At 46.1% G+C, this 20,000-nt stretch overlaps 1 protein-coding gene and 1 non-coding gene across 12 annotated transcripts in view; one reads left to right on the forward strand and one right to left on the reverse strand.

The window, feature by feature from the left end:
- Positions 1-17,269, reverse strand: part of usp54a (ubiquitin specific peptidase 54a) — a 43,020-nt gene extending 25,751 nt beyond the window's left edge. For 4 of the 11 annotated variants that reach the window (XM_085296022.1, XM_085296013.1, XM_085296021.1 and 1 more), the window contains exon 1: positions 7,392-7,688. The gene's annotated coding sequence lies outside the window, so the exon portion shown is untranslated. Of the gene's footprint in view, positions 1-6,117; positions 6,623-6,902; positions 7,332-7,391; positions 7,689-17,061 lie in introns of those variants that run through there. The other 7 variants (XM_085296015.1, XM_085296014.1, XM_085296018.1 and 4 more) reach the window with 4 other exon arrangements.
- On the forward strand, positions 14,766-14,839 carry trnat-agu (transfer RNA threonine (anticodon AGU)). The gene has a single exon. It is a non-coding gene; the product is annotated as a tRNA-Thr (tRNA).
- Positions 17,270-20,000: the final 2,731 nt, after the last annotated feature.

Consider the following 20,000-nt stretch of genomic DNA (forward strand, 5'->3'; position numbering starts at 1 on the left):
GCTGCCTCAGGCGGGGTTCAGTTTGCTCAGACCTCAAAGGCGTAGATCTGTGAGTCGGCATCTAGGAGGCCGTTTCCTCTCCTACGCAGCGCTCTTGTGAAACAGATGTGCCACAGCCAGGCGGGTTCGCACATTTGATCATTAACTGTCAGACTCGATGGGCGTTCCGGCGGGCGGAGCGATGCTCCTGAAGCGTTTCCCTCTTTAGCCTCGGCTGTTTCCATGCAAACTGCCCACTAAAGCCAAACACTCACACAGGTTATGAGTCACATGGTGTGCATGTTCAACAGCTCACTGAGCTCAGCACGCGCTCGCCAGCACGCGCTCGCCAGCACGCGCTCGCCAGCACGCCTCACACGACCAGCACCACCTGCACCAACCTCCTGGTTCGAAGGATCAATGCAAAGGTTTGGAGCAGGGTTTGGGTTAGGAAAGGGTTACACAACGCAGTGCCTTCTGAAGTGGTGTGTGTCCGTGTGTGTGTGTGTGTGCCTGTGTGTGCGTGCATGTGGTAATCTGCAGGTCAGAGCAGAGGGAGGTGAGGAGGGATTAGCCTGATCAGATGCGTCTGTCTGGTCAGGATTACGCCGTCTGTCTGCGGGTGTTTCTGTGCAGGACCGAGTCTCCGTGTGGACACTTTTCCAAAGGAGCCATGACAGGTTCAGAACTGAGACCGGTTTCATAAAGTCCAACTGAGCACAGACTCGGGCGGGCGTTTGAATTCACCTCGCTGAGGTCAGAGGTGTTCTCTGTCTGGCTGTAAGCCCAAGGGTTAGAGGGTTAGAGTGAAGCAAACAGCGTGGGCTGCATCATCAACAAACCACTGCTGTGATTTCTGCCTTACAACACGTACAGCTAATCCGGTTCTCCCAAACCTGCTGCATGGCAAATACATACAGCAGGTAAACCAGCAGGTGGCACTACAGCTATTATTCAATCCAAGACATTTTTCTCAATGAAAGCGGCTCCAGTGCACTGAGACACACCGAGGCACTGAGGGTCGCTGCGCTGTGGACATCCAGGCTGCAGTTCCTCTAACGTCCATCGGAGGCTCCAGCCTGTGAGTCAGTGAGGGACACAAGTTTGAGTTATCTGATAAATCCTGAGCTGAGGCCGACTAGTGAGGTCTTTGTCAGACACAATTCTTTTCTCAGGCTTAAAAATAATGAAGTGGGCGGAGCTCCGGGCCTACAGGTGATGACAGAGTGATTAATGAAAACTCCAAAGCTGACCAGCAAACAGGTGAAACAAAGAAAACCAATCGTATCGCCCGCTCTAACACTTTTAGGGTGTTTGGGTTTTTACCTGTAGACTAACTTCCTGTTAGCGATTAGTGGTAGCACAGGTTGGAGGTCATTTCCTCTCCCGGTGAGCGCCGAGGCTGATTTAGTGTAAAACTGGTTATGTAACAAAACGGCAGTCTGTCACAGAGGCTTTACAGCCACACACAGACACACACACAGCGATATAATCACCTCTAATTCAGCAGGCTGGCTCGGTGCTGCCTGTGTGCAGGCTGACCGCGGCTGCACTGGGAGCACTGGGCAGAGTGGGGGTGCTGGGATAAAGCCGGGGGGTTGGGGTGGGGGGGGCATCGATTTGATTCGGTCCGTGAGCTCACGCATTGTTTTCAGACTCGCAGCTCCTCATCAGCGAGCAAAAACAACCAAACCCAGGTTTTTTGGTCTCTGAGACTCTTTTAAAACGATTCACCAAATAAACAAAGACCACAATGAAGTAAAGAAACGAACGATGACGTAAATATAAAAACAATAAGACGTGATCAATATTTGGCTGTTTGAGGCTCATTTCAACTTATTAACCTAAAGTCATTTTAAATCTGCTTATACTTATTATGCCAAACATTACATACAATAATACATACAATACAGCTATGTTCTTGTCATTTGATATTTTAATGATTTTAATGCTCATTTTTAATGTAAAGTACCATAAAAATAATTGACATGCAGTAACTAGTCGATTTATCATTAAGGCTGCCACAAACGATTATTTTGATAGTCGACTAATCAGATCATCATCCATTGGACGTATAATGAACAGCTTATTGCACCAGCAGCATCTGCTCTTATATAACTATCACTAGCTTACAGCTTTAAGTGTTTAAGGTCTGTGCTAACTAACAATAAAGACAAGATGATAGTTTATTAAATTTTAATGACATTTGCAGATTGTTTCGGTGCAGTTTAATAAACTCCTTGCTATCTAAAATATAACAGGACACCGGAGTAAATTCTCCAGCATCTCACACTTCTGATAATCAGCTGTCTGCTTGACGTTTATTCAGCTGTGTAAAAACTATAACTTTAATCTCAGACAAACCGATTTACTCAGGAACAAATAAAATACTAAAAAAAGCCAAACAATAACATTTTCAAGTTATCTAAGTGACTCATATATCATGTTTAACCTGAGCAGCGAAAGACGGTGGTGGGTTTGAAAACGATTTGCCGGGAGTCCGGTGTTCTCACGGCTCTAGTGAGCCTAGCCCCCGGCTCGCTATCGAGCTAGTGGGTAACAGACGTCTCCGAAAACGTCGGAGCGCTTTTGAAAATATGTGGTGTCTTGATAAACTGAGCAGATATTTGAGGTTTACACAGCTACATTCTCGCCTGAAAATATGTCAAACGTTTATTTTGTGACCCATAAAGAATAATAAGAGTAACATTAAAACTAACTAGCTGCCGCCATTGTTGGAAACTGAGCTGGGCCACGCTGTGAATTCTGGGACACAGCTGCTTCTTCTTCTTCTTCTTCGGGGTTTAACGGCAGCTGGCATCCTTGTACATGCAGTGCTGCCATCTTCTGTGTCAGTCCGTTATTACACTCTTAAATCCTGCTACTTATTCCTGCGTCTTTCAGGATCTTACAAAGCTTCAAACGACGCGTCGACTATTAAATCAGTCGTCGACGATTTTGATAGTCGACTAATCGTGGCAGCCCTATTTATCATAGTTGGAATTAAATAATAATAATGATAATAAATAAGCACTAAAAGTTTGTTCTTGAGCTTATTTGATTTTTTAAATGCGATTTATTTTGTCCGCTTCGGTGCTCTGTAGACGGCCTCAGACACAGGCTGTTCCCTTTGCTGTGCCTGGATCTTTGCCCACAGGATGAATCTAATAAACGCTCTGTGATGTTTTCCGGCAGCTGGAACAAATCGATTGAAGCTCGATTCATGTAAAGTGCAGATTCTCGGGTCCTGCGGGACTCCCTGGAGCCTCCGCTCAACATTTATTCATCAAATTAAAGTCAATACTTGTAAAAATGAAACGTGCCAGATGCAGAAAACACTCAATAATGAGGTGGTGACGGACGGCGGTGAGAAGAGGAGGAGGACGCGGTTTCTTTAAAGGCGTTTAATGGCAGCCGAGCTTAGATCTGTGCAGATCCCCGCTAAGACGCTCTCCGGGCAGACCCGGCGTCGCTGACCTGCTTGGCAGCTCGTCTGGAGGAAGATTTGGGGACTAATGACTAAAAAGGAGAGCTCATGAATATACAGCTGTCCTTCAGCGCCGCCACGGCCCCAAAATAACTCGGAGAATTTGGGAATGTGGAGCACTTCAATCACTTAATTCCACTCAGTGAAAGGAGGAATTAGCTTTTTGTCGTCTCCCCCGTGAGGCTCTCAGACGAGCCGAGGACGACGGCCTCAGCAGCTCTCAGAGTGGCTGCTTTTTAAACACCAGCAGCAGAAGAAAAGACGCCTGCTGTCACTCCCATGAATTCAAGTCATGTTTTATTCACAATCGGTCCAAAAAATGATGTTTACATGTTGTAATGTCTGCAGGTTTGGCAGCAGAGTGATGCAGACGATGATGTACATCAGCTGCATTAGTGAGTCAGTGCAGGCGTGTGGCTAACGTTAGCGGTGTTTCCTGATTTTAAAGTTGATTAAGAGTAATGTGTCGATGCAACTTGATGAAAACACAGATTATTGTCTGTGATGAAAAGAATCCTGTTTCAGTCGAGGGAACCAGAGCGGCACCGATCCGGTGTCTCACAGATGTTTCAGCCAATCACAGGAAGTGAAACGCCAGCATTAACCTGTAACTGAACTACGCTGTGGACACGTGACTGCTCACTGCACCATCTTGTGGTGCAAAGTGGTATCACACCAAAGTACAGCACGGCCCTTTGTCCACACTTCGGCTGACATCACTGCGGCACAATGCAGACATTTTCCTTTCTGCTCACTTTGGAAGGTTTTTAACTATTTTTAAAGACACATATTTAAAATAAGCAGCCCTAACGACGCCAGCGTTCTCATTTAGCCTGTCATTAGCAACCTGCCAAACTTTGCTGAGACCTGTGAGAGCTTCAGAGGTCACGAGTGGGGTTCTCGCAGACCCACGCTTCCTGCTGGAGAATATTTACAGCTCGTCTCAGGCTTTGAGTTCATTTTAATGATTAAAATCACAGATTTATCATTTTCTTTCAGTTTGTTCATCATTTCCAGGTAGCGCGTCGTAACGCTGGTATTGAAACGTGCGGTACAAATAGAGCTGGGCGATATGAGATTTTTTCATATCACGATATGTTTTTTTCATTTCAGGCGATAACGATATCTATCACGATATAAGCCAAATAACTATATTTGTAAGATTTAAATGTGCCGTTGCTCACAAGTAAAATGTGAAATAATCAGCAGCTTGTTTTTATTTAAATATTTATTTCCCATAATAAGTTCAACAGGGTAGATGTACTTAAGGAACATGAGACTTTTTCAGATAAATAAAGGCAAATATTGCAAACTACACAAAAGGCAGCCGCTAAAGCGTTTAAGTTTCAAAATAGAACAAACGAAACAGACTAAATTGTCAATTCCACTTAGAAACAAAATATTAATTCTAAAAATAAATCTTAGTTTGTTTTACAGAAGAACAGACAAAACTGACTAACTTTTGTCAATATCAAATAAACTGAGAACTAAAAGGAAATTCTCAATCTCTCCTTGTTGTATAGCTGAGCTTTTCAAACAGTTTTAACAGTTACTTTAGTCCGACAAAAGCCGAATGACGAATTAGCGCTTCCAGTCAGAGACTGAGGCTACGTCCACACGTACACGGGTATTTTTGAAAACGGAGATTTTCCGTTTTCGTTTTAAAAAAAATAATCCCGTCCACACATAAAGGCAGAAATGAAGGAAAACGCTGCTATGAACATGCCAAAGCAGCAGGTGGCGCTAGATTCCTAACCGTGCAGAAATGTAGGCCAATCAGAAGTCTAGAAGCCTCGGTGGGAAAAAGTAAACAAAGCTGGGGCATAGAAGCAGAACTGAGTCGTATGTGTGGAGGGACAGTAACTGTGTGTATATGTAAGCATTTAAACACTGCAGAGAGTAGAATTAACAGTAACAGTATTGTAGAAATTCATTTCACCGAAACAATAACGTGGCGCACAGTGTGACGCATGCACCAGTTTATTGTATTTCCAGACTTGCTTTCGGCACATTTACAGTGCAGCTACTCTGTTTTTTGTCAGACTTGAAATAGCCGAAATACCTTCACACTACGGAACTTCTATGGCTCTTCCGTTCGACAATCTCTCCGGCATTGAAACCATCATCTGTTTTCTCTTCGGTCACGCTCGGTTGATTTTTCTAGTCGGCACACTCATTTCCTCCATTACGCGCTGGCTGCTTCCCAAACAAACACACGTGCGGCTTGGCACTTGTGCTGTACTAACAAGTCACGCGACGTGACGCTGCGGCTGTGATTGGTTCGGCTCTGCGCTACTTAATTTAGATTGGCTGACCTTTTTTTTTTTTTTTTTAAGAGGACAAGAGCGGCGAGGTCTATCGCGATAGCTTAATTTCTCTATCGAGTAAAAGTTATATCGCGATACATATCGTTATCGTTCTATCGCCCAGCTCTAGGTACAAACAAACTTTATTATCACTGTTATTATCTGTTTGTGTCTGAGCTGGAAAATCGTTTTACTGCACGTCTGACGTGTTCTTCATTCCCTGATCAAAAATCTACAGATTTCAAGTCTGAATATTTTCCAACAACACTTTCCAACTTTAGAAGCTGTTACACAGATACGACAATAACAGCTCCACGGTTAATTATTCTCTCAGCTCTCACTCACGTGTCTTATCTGCAGTCCGGTGTTGGGATGTCAGCCTCCGATGTAACGATCAGTGATGATGATGATGATGATGCTGCTCTGGTTTCACTTCAGAAACAGGACTTTAAAGCTTCTAACTCACAAACTTTTTCCCATCACACCCTCTTCTCTCAAAGTATTGTTCTAATTTTCACTCTCCACATTCCTCACAGCAGCAGCAGCTCCATCAGTTCAGTGAATCAACAGTAAATCATCCAGACTGGGAGGAGGTCTTCCTCCTCCTCCTCCTCCTGTTCTTTCAGCACATTATTTTCCCATGAATACTGCTGAATAATGTTCTTTAATTTAAACCTCAGTGGCCGCCCCGGCACACTACATAACTCACATTTCCTGCAGGACAGTGAGAGCTGCTGCACCTCCTAAACTTCCCTGAGAGGTGGAGATGCTTCAGCCTGATGGAGCTGCAGTGAAACCAGACCTACAGGTTGTTTTACTCCGATTAAACCTGCTTCTGTTCACGATGATTCATTAAACCACAATCGGTGACCACCCATGTGTGGAACATGAGAGCAGCTAGTTTTGTAGTTTTTGGCTCTGAAATCTCATTTGTTACACGAAAATCTAAGAAACCACTCGTTCCATCGCATTTTGTCGCACCGCGCCAAACTCCTTTTAAAAATATGGCACTTTAATGTTTCTTTGCTTGCTAAGCACAGCACACAAGGTAAATAATATTAAAGAAATGCCGTTTTAGAAATCGGGAACAGCGCTTTAATTCGGCTGGTTCAGTTCCAGCCCACACTTACATTTCATAACCAAACAGATCTCTTTAAAAGTCCCAGCCTGTTGTTCCCGGTGATGAAGAGCAGCAAGGATCCACGGATGGAGTTGGGATCGATGACATAAAGATGAGGACCGGTGTGTACGCGGTGTGTGAGTGACCCCGACACACGGAGTCGGGATCAAACCCGAAACGTGCGCAGAAGCAGCGTAGCAGTGCGGCGGAAAACCCGCAGTTTTTAACCGGAGTCCGGCGCGCCGCCGGGGCTACATTACATCACTTCTAGCAAACTTCACGGGAGAACAATGAGGGCGAAGCAGCTTCGGCGGGCCGGGCTGACCCGGGCACAGCCTCCAGCTGCCAGCACGGACTCCGGCCGGACGGGGAGCCCGGCAGCGCCAGCGGGTCCCGGTTGTGCCCGGTACCGACAGCCTGGTGACACTGCTGCGTTTCGAGGCTCGAGCTGAACACGCAGGCGAGAAAGCGGAAACACGGAGGCATGAAAGGAGCTCACCTGTGGCCGGAGCAGCGAGGCAGAGCCCGGGGGAAGGCGGCCGGCGTGTCCGGGGAAGGAGCGGCGGCGGAGGTTATTGTGTTTGAAGCGGCAGGACGGAGGGGGAGGGGTTACTACCTGCAGCATGGGGCGCGAGCACCAGCGCGTGCGCCGGTGCGATGGTGTGTGAGCACGTGAGCGCGTGCGTGCGTATGAGACGGAGGCTTCCGAGGACTGCTGCTGCTCCTCAGGGTGATTCAAGTAAAAGTCAAGCAAAGGTCCTTTACTGAACCGGGAAAAACACCGGAACTAAGCTCCGTTGGTCACGCTCATGTGTGTTACACCTGCAGTAAAACACGTCACAAAGTGTGCACGCTCAGCCGCTGAGCCAGCATTACCTGTATATAAAAGATGGACATTTTTGCTGCCAAGACAGAAGAGCCCTGTTAGGACGAGAGGGTGGAGTTACAGACACTGATAGGTCTGTGGTACGGTGACCTCACAGCAGCCATGTTATTGGTCACACAGGCTGTATCCCAATTCAGGGTCTGCAGCCTTAAAGGCCGCATTTTAAGGCCGATTACGTCACCGCAACACAACAAAGGCTGTCCCAATCCAAAGGCTGCTCGAAATGCGGCCCTCAAATGCGTCCTTCATCTCCCTGAATTTTAAGGACGTGGTGGTGTAGACTTCGTGGCCCAACATATCCCAGAATGCATAGCGCGGCGGTGGGTGTGGATAATTTTGCCGAAAAAAAACGGCGGATGAGGGGCGCCTGAAGAGTACACTTTAAGTACTGAATATGATGTCACTTATTGATGTGCAAATGTTTAATAACGAAGAACATTAAACATTACTGTTGGCCACATGTCGGCAAAGTCATGTGACATTAGTGACGTTTGTACTAACTTGGTTTTAAAGCCTTTACTTTAAAATATACGTCGTTCAGTAGCTGAGCTTCATCTTACAGAGAATGATCAAAGCTCATGTAGAAACAAACACATGAACAAAAGATTTTCTCCTTCATTTCTGTCAAACACAGCTGTATGACACGTTTCCAGCTGTTAGTATCATGGTTGCTAGGCAACCTGGGCAGTGCAACGGAGGCTAGACCGTCCCATTTCACAAGCCTCGCACTTCCGGCCTTAGCGGTCTTTAAGTACGCGGCCCTTGAGGATCGTTGAGGCTGCAGACCCTGAATTGGGATACAGCCATTATGTCATTAAAAAGGCTCCATCAGCACAAACACAAAGCTAGCAGCTACAGCTGTCTGTGTCACCATCCACTTGTCAGTCACAGAGGCCACGCCTCTAATAGTCATTTGTCTCTGCCTCCTGAAACGAACCCCTGATAAACTGTTAGTCTCCGTTCTCCACTATGTAAAACTGTGTCATCTGCATATAGAGGTACTCTCCTTCTCTACGTTCCTCTTCGACTTCCTCTTATCGCGTAACAAAACTTTAATATAGCTGTAATTAAGGTGGAAATGATCATTTGTGTATCAGGCTGTAAACATTTCTCATGTGAAGTTTTAACATGAGTCTATGGGGGCTGACTCATGCTGGAGCCTCTGCTGGACACTAGAGGAACTGCAGCTTTTGGGACTAGAGCACTGATGCTTTAAAGTTATCGTTTCTCCCCCCAAACGTCCTCGAGTGTGTATATCTAACATTTTTTCTCCCTCACTCTCACTAAGTAACATGCAAGCAGCTTGTATAATGACGTTTGTTCTGAAGTATGCTTTTACAGTAAATCTCTGGTACCACCCGTTTCTTTGATCCAACATGTAAGAGCGGCTAAGGGACATTTGTTGTGTTTTTAAAAAATGATGAATGTTTTTGTGCTAAATGTGTCCTAACACTGGACCCTTTAGGGTATATTTAAAGTAAACACATGGATTTACTGTGAGATTAGGTGAATTCAGTATGATCACATTTAAATAAAGTCATGAGCTTATCAGCACAGTTGTATCTGAAAACAAGTGACTAATCTGGGAGTGTGATGGTGAAAATAAAGACCTGCAAGCTGACTGTGCAGCACGCAGCAGTGCTGAAGTCATCAGTGTGTGTGTGTGTGTGTGTGTGAGGCTCTATCGACGAGGTTATTGATCACATTCGGAGCACAGGAGGACACTTTGGGCTCAGCTCTGACTGCAGGAGCTGCACAGGGCTCATGATGCGCACGTTTAAACCATCATTCATGGTTTTAATAAGTAAAAGTCCTTTCTGTTCCTTGAGTCGGCACACACACTGACATGGACAGATGAAGAAAACGTGGGGCCCGGGCACAGCCATAGCAACCCCCCCACACATACACACACCCCACCTATCTGTGAGAATACAGAGTTAAGACCTTCACTGGAAAGGGCATAAAACAACTTGTTCTTATTTTTGTCCATTTTTAGTGAAGTTAAAAATCTTCGGTTCCTAATGAATTTGGAGAAACGGAAAAAAGAAAGACCCAGAAAACACATTAAAATGCTGCCCCCTGGTGGTGAAAAAGCAGAGGGTTCTTACCAAACTGCAGCTGGAGATGATTTTAATGACACATTTACTGCTGTAGCTTTGTCTATAACAATCCAGCATCATAGATATTCAGTGATGTCAAACATAAGGCCCGGGGCCCAGAACTGGTCCTGCACAGACCCCTATGTGGCCCACTGGGCAGTTTTGGAAAATATGAAGCATGGCACAGATTTTGGGCTTGTAACTGAGAGCTCCACCGTGGCTGTTCACACTTCATGACCAAAGTAATGAAGGAGCAGAAAAATCAGTCAAATAAATGAGAGAAAAATCCTGTTTTTGATTTTCGACTGTGCGTTGCTCACCGTGGCCCACATCTCAACAGATTTAGATTTTTTTATTTGCTAAATATGATAACACAGCAAATAGATTAAAACTGGATTTTCCACAGTTTGTTATATTTTCAGCCTGACTTTTATACTGAAAGGGTCACTCCCAGACCTCATACAGCTGCTCACATGGAAACAAATGAAACCGCAGCAAAACAAAATTAATTTATGGTTTTTATGTCACAGAGAAAATTGAAGCTGAGTGACTTTATGAGTGGAAACAGCTGCAGTCCAGAAACAACAGCAGCAGCACTCGATGAACCCCAGGGAACACCGGCCCAGAGAAACGATGCTCATAGAACACAGTCATTAAAGAATCGTTTAATATCAGAACGTAAAGACTTGTTTCTCCTTGCAGAGGATCTGCTGCAGCCAGGGTAAAAACAGGAGGAGGGCCGAGCAGTAAGTCCACGCTGTTTAATGAAATAACAGGAGCAGCTCGGCTCATGTTTGGGTGGAGAACACGTCTGAACCGCAGTGCAGCCTCAAACATTCCTCTGCTGGGAGGAATCCGCCTGGCTCTCGTTAAACTGGGCTGAACCGGAGCGCAGCAGCAGACGCTTCACGCTCACTCGCTCGTTTGTTTGCTTCTGACTTTTTAATTAAAAGCAGACGATGTCAGTGTGAACGTGCCAAAAGACTCTCCGCTGCCTCTCTTTCTTTCTTCTGCAGTTTCTATTCTTTAAAGTATTAAAGAGACTCTCGGGAAAGTGGAAGCACCTTAAAGCTGCAGTCTTTTTGATGGCCAGCAGGGGGCGATCTCTGAGCTCGCTCAACTCTTTAATCTCGATTCACGTCTGACTGAATCAAGTTAGGAGGAGGGTGGTTTTCCACCCAGAGGGAGGCAGAGTGAGTGGTACAGAGGTCAAAGGTCACAGCACACAGACAACAGTGGTTAGAGGGAGTGTGTGGTTAAAGTGGACAGACGCCATGTTTTTACTGTCAAATGTGAGAGCTGGGCCTTTAAACCGCGAACATGTAAAATCTGTGAATCTTCTAACGCAGCTGTTCACAGGAGTAATTAACAGCTCTCACCAATCAGATCGCTGCATTCAGCAACAAGAGTGCTCAGAATGCATCCTGGTACTTAATCACTGGCACTTTTCTGAACCAGCCTTTCTGACAAACAACCTCAACATAAACCGACTAAATCAGATCAGACACAGGCTGTGTCAGCCGATGTTTTACTTCAGAGGTGCAAAGCATGACGACTGTGAGCTCAGGACTCACAGTTTAAATCACAGCGTGGGGGAACAGCCAGGCTGATCTCAGATCTGAGTCTAACTGCACTGACGGGATATTTCCACTGGTGGAAACTGTCCAGCCTGTTTCTGAAGCTCCTGCTGAGATGTTCCACTGCTGAGTGACGCTTATCGCCACCAGCTGTGTTTATCCACGCCAAAAAAAGGCACAGTGTCCTCCGAGGGCTGCCACATCAGTCTAAAGTTATCTTCTCGTTCCTGTGTTTCACTGTCCTGCTACAGGCGGTAACAAGTGTCAGTGACCAGGTTTCAGCTCATTTACACACAGCGTGTTCATCAGAGAGCGCTGGCACAGATTTATACTGTTTCTGTTTGAGCCTGAGAGCTTCAGCAACAACGTCAAAGAAAAGATGAGAACAAAGGATGGAAATCTGAAAACAGAGCACACACGATGGGGTCCAACATGGGACAGGGCTGTAAAGTTTTATTGGTTTAACAGCCTGAAGTGTGTGCCTACAGGGCTGGAAAAGCTGCAGTTCCTCTAACATCCAGCAGAGGCAGCAGTGAGCCAGTGGTCATAGACTCCCATGTTAAAACTTTCCAGCAGAAATAAACATGTTTACAGCCTGATACACAAACTGTTTGATCCCTGTAGATACTTTCACCTGTATTTTATTTTACTCAAGTTTTTAAATTGGATTAAGGCTTAAAGTTTGCAATGTTATGGGGCGTGGCCACTATGACTGACAGGTAGATGGTGACACAAGCTGTATCCAAATTCAGAGGCTGCGTCCTCCTCAGGACCCGGCCTTCGCGTTCTACGTGGGCCGGGTCCTTTGAAGACTGAGAAGGCCGGAAGCGTGAGGCTGTGAAATGGGACAGTCTAGCCTTCAGATCTGCGTCAGCGCTGTCTCTGTGGAGTTTAATAAACTCGGCCGTCTGCTCCGTGCTATCTAAAATATAACAGGACACTGGAGTAAACTCTCGACCGTCTCACACTTCTGATGATCAATCAGCTGTCTGTTTGACGTTTATTCAGCTGTGTGAAAACTAGAACTTTAATCTCAGCCAAACCGATTTACTCAGGAACAAATCAAACACTGAAAAGTTATCCAAGTGACTTATATATCATGGTGTCTGACAACGATGTGCCGGGAGTTCGCTGTTCTCGCCCCGGTCAGCTATTGAGCTGGTGGGTAACAGACGTCTCTGAAAACGTCGGAGCGCTTTTGCAAATATGTGATGTCTTGACAAACCGAGCAGATATTTGAGGTTTACACAGCTACATTCTCGCCTGAAAATGTCTTAAAACTTTATTTTGTGACCCAGAAAGAATAATAAGAGTAATATTAAAACTAAGTAGCTGCCGCCATTGTTGGAAACAGGAATTGAGTTGCGCTATGAATTCTGGGATATGGTGGGCCACGAGGAATACAACCGACCCATCCTTCAAGTCTGGGGAAAAGGAGGACACATTTGTCGGCTGCATGTGGAGGCGTCTATGAATTTGAACAGCCTTCGCCGCGTTGCTGTGATGTATTCGGCCTACAAATGTGGCCTCAGGAGGACGCAGCCTTTAAAAACACACACACAGACCTATCAGAGGTTTGTTCCTATGCAGTTTGGGTGTTTTGACCTTCACTTGGCTTTTCCTCGAATGACCCTGACGAGAAGCCAGCTACACAAACTGTTTCGGCCTCTACAGATAATTTCTTGCTTCACGGGAGGACACAGGAAGGAGCCATTCTGCTTTTGACGTTTTACAGTGTCTCAGCTTTTTGGGAAAACGCAGTTGTGAGTTCAGCCACCTGTTCACTCATTTCAGAGTTTAATATTCATGCAAACACCACTTTATATTCACCAGAAAATAAGCTCATTTTTTCATGCATCACTGCTGCAAAAATCTCCACTGCCTGCAGAATGAGACGTCTAATGTGACGTTCTGCAGTTCACAAACAAGCCAGTTTGTTTATTTCCTGTGGTTTCCTCGTGCCGGCGTGCTACTGTTGGACCGCGGGCGCCATCCAACGTGTTTTCAAACACTGTGAGTCACTTCCATCGCCTCACACACTGCAATCTGACAACAACCATCCCTCCCCGAATCTGAGATGATGAACAAAGCGCTCGCTGAAGTGAGAAAGATTCCAGCATAAAGAGTCTGCGCACGCACACAGACACACACACACACACACGCACACACACACATGCGCGCACGCACACAGACACACACACACACACACATGCGCACACACACACACACACAGCAGCTGCTTGTGTTTACTGGGCCACAGAACAGCTTCAACAATCACAGTCACTCCAACACTTGTCTCTGCAGGAGAAGTCAGGACTGCTCTTTGCTAGCAAACTTCTGCAGCGTAGCTGGGGTTGGTACGGTGGCCCTGAGAGGTCAAATACACTACAGCCTAACAACACAACACAATGCAAATAGAAAAGAAGCCCACAGAAGTTTTAAAAAGTCAGGAAACAAAACAGAAACAAAGGAAGTGTTTTTGGGAGGCAGAAAAGTGACAGAACAGCTAACAGTGAACAGTATATAAGTTATGATATGAAAACACACATTACTGCATCCTTTCCTCCCTCACAGCACCAGTGGAAGCCACTGGTTCATCACAGACACACTTAAAGGAAGCATGGGATGCTTCTTTTAAGTGTCTCCTGGGTTCAAATCCCAGCAGTGCCTTACCTCCCTACCAATGCCATTACATTTCATTAATGAGTGCTGATGGCGGGAAGCATTGGGCGTTATGCTTTCTCTCCTTCGTTTCCAAGAAGAGGACACAATGAAGATTTAGACATGCCCAAGACATCAATATTGGGTGAACAACCCTCAGAAGCTCCACTAGCGGTTTAATGCCTGGGACCCTCCAGCATTTGTTCTAGAACTGAAGAAGCTTCTCGGATCGGGTGCAAAGAAGTTTTTAAAGCTCTCAAGAGTACCGTGAGGTGGATAACTGAGGACATACAAAGACTTTCCTAACTGCATGATGGATGCAGATGTGACACCACGCTGCTATCACCTTGTTGCAGATGCATCCATCATGCAGTTGATGCAGATGGTTTCAAATGGAGAGCCCAAAGGCACTGCTTGGACTTGAACCCAGAGCTCCTGTTGACCAGCTCAGCCACAGCGCCTCCTTGAGGCTTCAGGGCTCCTTCTGAAGGTGGGTGGAGGTGCTGTGGTTCTGTCGGTGGCTATCAGGGTCAGCATTGAATCACAGTCTGAACCACTGCTAGAACTTTTCACAGACTTTATGGAAACCTCCAGCTTCACCCAGGTGCTGCACGATGATGGAACATGTCTGAAAGCCAACCACAGCAGGAGGCGCTGTGGCTTAGCTGGTCAAAGCACCTGTCTAGTAAACAGGAGATCCTGGGTTCAAGTCCCAGCAGTGCCTTGCAATTCTTGGTACCATTACATTAAAGTTTGCTGAAGGTGCTGTGGTTCAAGTTTTTCCTGTTTCATTTGTAAGAAGAGGAGAGGTTAGACATCAGTGCAAAGGCACTGCTGGGATTTGAACCCTAGCAGGTGTTTTAACCAGCTAAGCAAAACTCTCTAAATATAAAGAAGAGGAGAGGGGGAAGGCAGTGAGAGAGAAGGAGAGGCGAGAGTCAGGATTCGTTTCCTTCTCTTAGCTGATCTGAAAATGCTTTCATAACATTCATAAATGCTGCAATACAACAACAGGCATGACTGAAACTGAACACGAGCTGGTCCCGTTAACCAAGCTCATAAGGCAACATCTGGATTAAAAGCAGATGTTCTTCCAGATTATGTTATGGAGCAGCAAACACACTGCTGACAAACTTTTAGATGATGTCGGTCACACTTCCTCTGCTAAAGAAGGTAATAAAGGAAGCACTGAAGCGCCTTTCCTTAGAATTTGGGGAGTTCAAACAGCTGCAGATGCTTCAGGATCAAGTCACTCACTCAGGAACTTTGCTAAGAAAAACTCGCCTACACTCTGTAAGCAGACATCATCCCACGAGGAGTTCGGAGTGATGGCTACAGCTCCCTCAGGTGTCGCCACCGTCGTATCGTAAAACACACGGGATAAGTTTCCAACTTTGGAAGTTCTCACAACCTCACCTGGAAAACTACACCCATGTATTTTCTGCCACCTTCACTGCACCTTTTATTGTCCTTTTATTTCAATTTGATTATTTTTAAATGACTTTCTCACTTTATTAGAAAGTGATGAAGAGTTAAAACTATACTCGCTGAAGCTGTAGAAGAACAATAATCCATGATCAGTAAACTGCAGTTTGATTCATTATTGCACGATACACACAGGTGAGTCAATAAAGTTTCACATAAAAACAGCACCAGTCAAACCTGCTAAACATTAACCTGCCTGTCATGTGACACCACGCTGCTATCACCTTGTTTTCATTTCACTATGACTACTTCCTGCATGACCTCAGCCTCCACTGCTCTGCATCGCTACTGTTTACTCTCACAATCATACGATGGTGACACGCACACACAGCCAGGGGCAACTGTGCGTCATCGAGTACTTTGTGTTGACAGACTGTTAGTCGCCTGTTTGCTCTCAGGTGTTTCTGCCACACACTGACACCTGTAGCAGCGATCTCTCACAGTTAGACAGCGGTGAGCCGACCTGCAGCAGGAAGCTGAAGCCAAAGTGATGATTGAACCGACGAAAAGTTGCAGAAATTTGAAGGCCAGAAGCATGCCATTAATATGAACTGCATGATTAAAGCAGTGCGATTCTTAGAAATGATGCACTTGGACCCAACATATATTCAGAATTTGCTGCTAGAGAATTTGTTCTTACGAACCAATCATCATCAGGCTAGTCCTCAGGGAAGGAAAGACCGAAGTGATTTGGATATCCATAAAGTCGTCTCACGTTTCAAATGGATTCTTCTATAAATATATTGTTCCTCAAAGTGGTTAAAACAGTGATGCAAAATAATACTAAAGTGATGGACGACACTCCTGCAAATTCATAAAAGAAACGGGTATTTAACCTGTGGTGGGGTTCTCAGCTTGGGGATGGTCCCGAGAGTCACTGCTCAACCCTGTCATGTGAGCTGTTAAGACTGATTCTTTTGAAGAGCTGAAATGTCTTTGAGACCCTAACAATGCAGTGAGATGATCCTTTGTGCCAGACGGATTACTGTAAAGGCTCCATTCAGTTTAAAAAACGTGCAGCTGATTATTACATTTTCAGCAACACAAACTAGTCGAACACCATTTGGAGGAACTTTGCTGCTCCTCTCAGTGCTGAGAGGATTATCAGTAACGAGCCACAATGTTGGACAAACTGTGTAATTACACCATTTCTAAATGATCCCAGGCGTACTCTTCTCACCATGACACTCTGATTACACCTGATGGTCTGTCACCCTGTAAACCGAAGAACTACAGCTACATAAACCTGACTGTAGTTTGGCTGTAAACCCTGTTCAGAGTTTTTGCGGTGGTGAGGGGGCGTGGGGGGGACAGATGTGTTAGCAGATAGTGAGCCAAAGCATGCAAAACACCAAAGGAGCTCAGGACTAAGCTGGAGTTCCACAGTGAAGCTTTAAAGTAAAATCAGGTGAAATTTGAATGGAGTTTGGTGTGATCAGGGTGTCTCATTCAGTCTCTCACCTTAACACAGCAGCATTCAGATGCTCTCCTCCTGCTTCTCGGCTGGGTCTCCTTCCTCGCACCTCCTCAGGGAGACAAACAGGAGCGATGGTCGCAGCTCTTCACCTCCTCCTTTGTCTCCCTCCACGCTCAGCAGCCGTCTCCCAGGTGACTCAGCCAGAGAATGACATCATCCCTGTCAGCACACACACCTGTTTCCTCAAAAGCACCACCTCCCTCTGCCTCCACACACCTCCTCCCCCTGCACCCATGCACTTCCTGGATCTCTTAAAGGGACAGCATCCCTCTGGAGCAACAGGTGAGCCTCCCTGCTGCAGTAACATCCGGCTGCGCTGGAGTCATCAGTCACACATATTGATCTGTGATATTGATATTCTGTGTCTGCTGAAGGCCTCCTCTCCTCTGTGTTTGCTCTGATGCAGCGCTGATGTCAGAGGACGACCGCAGAAGAAGAAACTCAAGCTACTTTTAAATCATGATTAGACAAGGTGTGCCACCTGCTGGTGCAGAAGTCTGGGGACTTGAATCAGATTTCAAACAACTCTGGATTAAAACATGACTTTAAAAACATCATTTTAAGATTGGTAGCTCATTTCCACTCTGTAACAACAGCTGGAAAATCTGTCAGATGATGGTGAGAGTCATTAGCCACACAAGGAGAAATCCTGGAACAGTGTGACTCATCCAGGAGGTCACAGAAGAACCAGGAACAGTATCTAAAGCCCCGCAGGCCTCACTCGGCTCAGTTCAGGTCAGAGGTCATGAGTCAACAATAAGCAAGAGGCGGGGCAAAAATGGCCTCTGTGGGAAAGTCTGAGGAAAAAAACCACTGCTGACCAACTAAACCACAAAGGCTCGTCTCACAAACATCTGGATGATCCCCGAGAGTTCTGGGAAATATTCTGAGGACTGATGAGACAGAAGCTGAACTTTCTGGAAGGTTTGAGTCACATCTGCGTCAGACTAACAGCGTTTCAAGATCCCAGCAGCAGGCAGACGCGGTGGTGGAGGTGTGATGGTCTGGGCTGCTCTGCTGTGACTGAGGGAGCCACGAGTTCTGCTCTCTACCAGAAAACCCTGAAGGAGGATGTCCGCCTATCCCTTGGAGTTCTGAAGCTCAAGAGCACTCAGGCAGCAGGACAATGATGCAAACACAGCAGCAAGTCCACCTCTGATTGGCTCAGGAAGAGTAAACTAAGGTTTTGGAGCGTCGAGTCAAAGTCTGTTCTTAAATCGCTGAGGTGCTTCAGCGTGACCTCAAACAGCCGTTCGTGCTGGAAAACCCTCCAATGTGTCTGAATCCAAACAGTCCTGTGAACAAGGGCGGAGCTAAACTTCCTCCACAGCACTGTTAGAGAAAAGTGGCCATCGTGGCCATATCTGTAACACGCCGCTGTGCCTTGTGCAGCAATAGTGGAGATGAGCTTTGAACAGGTCTTGGTGATCTCCAGTGAGGGAGGAACTCTGGTACTGGTCCTGAACTGGTCTGAGAGTCGGAGGGCAAAGTTTCCAGTTTCTGTCGAATCAACAACTACAGGGAGTAAATTTAGAAACCAGTCAACGTTCTTCATTTACCAGTGTGTGTGTGTGTGTTTCACTGCTGTTTGTCTCGTCTCTGACGTGCAGATGCTGTTGGCTTATCCTCGTCTTCCTCTTGCTGCGCCCACGGGTGGTGACGTCAACATTTGAGAAGAAGAATAAAAATGGATGTGATGAAAAGATGAAGTGGCTCAGCCTGCTGTGGTGAGGTGTTTCTGCTGAGCGTTGCAGATGTCACAGCTAATCCTGGAGCATCAGGACAGCCGTCAGGATGCTCTCGCTGAAGTGTGGCTGCGCAGACGGCAGCTCCTCTAAACCACACTGAGAGTAAGGCTACGTTCACACTGCAGGCCAAAGCGCATCAAATCTGACTTCTTTGACCCTCTGTGACCCATATCCGATCATGATATGACAGTTTCAACAGCACAAATCCGATCTGGGTCACTTTCGTATGTGGTGCTGAATCAGATACATATCCGATGTTTTAGAAAGCGACTGCTGTTTGATGGTCATGTCGCATTAAATCCGTCTTTTACGTCACTGACACAAGACGGACGGCAATTATCAGCGCCAGAGAATACAAATGAGAAAGCATGGCGGCGGAAACTGGAGACGGAGCGAGTCAATGGACAGAAACTGAGGTCAGATTTTATTTGTAGTGTGAACAACCAGACAAAAAAAATCGGCATTAAGACCTGCAGTGAGAGGAAACCAAGGAGCAACAACAAAGCAAAGCAAACCTGTTTCAGTTTTACACCATCAGAGCAATGACACCTGGACATGTGTACAGTTTTAGAGTTAATGTTAGGAGGAGATGGAGGCAGATGATTCGCTGGAGACCCCTAAAGGAAGCACCCAAAGTGTGCCAACCCTGACCCAGCAGCCAAACTACAAAAACACCAACATCACAAGAACCAGGACCAGGACGGATCAGATAGACGGACATACAGAGGTTAAATATCAGAGAGAAACCTTTCGTTGTTTCGTGTCTTTCACATAGAAAAAACTGCAACTGAACCAAAATGTGTCGCCATAAACCATGTGACAGCATTCAGTCTGCTCATTGGTCAGATATGTGTAAGGGTGGGGGTAACAAAAGTAATTACAGGAAGAAGGTGCTGCACTCTGGCCCAGTGGATAACACAGAGAGTTTACGTTCATCTTACAGCTAGCTGCTAGCTACCCAGCTAGGTAACCTGCTGCATCCCAGAATGCAACACATACCTGGCTTTGTGGAGGTGTTTAGCTCAAACCTGGCACCTGCCAGCCTGCTCAGCTCTGTGGGGTTCATGAGGACTGAGACCGGTATCACCTGAGTGTGATTCCACCAGACTAAACAGGTGAGAAAGCGTCCTCTGGCTTTCAGTCTCAGGTGGAATTGTTGGGCTGGCTCTGCCGTG

This window comes from Mchenga conophoros, linkage group LG13, assembly GCF_057382185.1.
Source record: "Mchenga conophoros isolate Kocher_MC1m ecotype Shallow Benthic linkage group LG13, M_conophoros_male_GT1.1, whole genome shotgun sequence".
NCBI classification, from domain to species: domain Eukaryota; kingdom Metazoa; phylum Chordata; class Actinopteri; order Cichliformes; family Cichlidae; genus Mchenga; species Mchenga conophoros.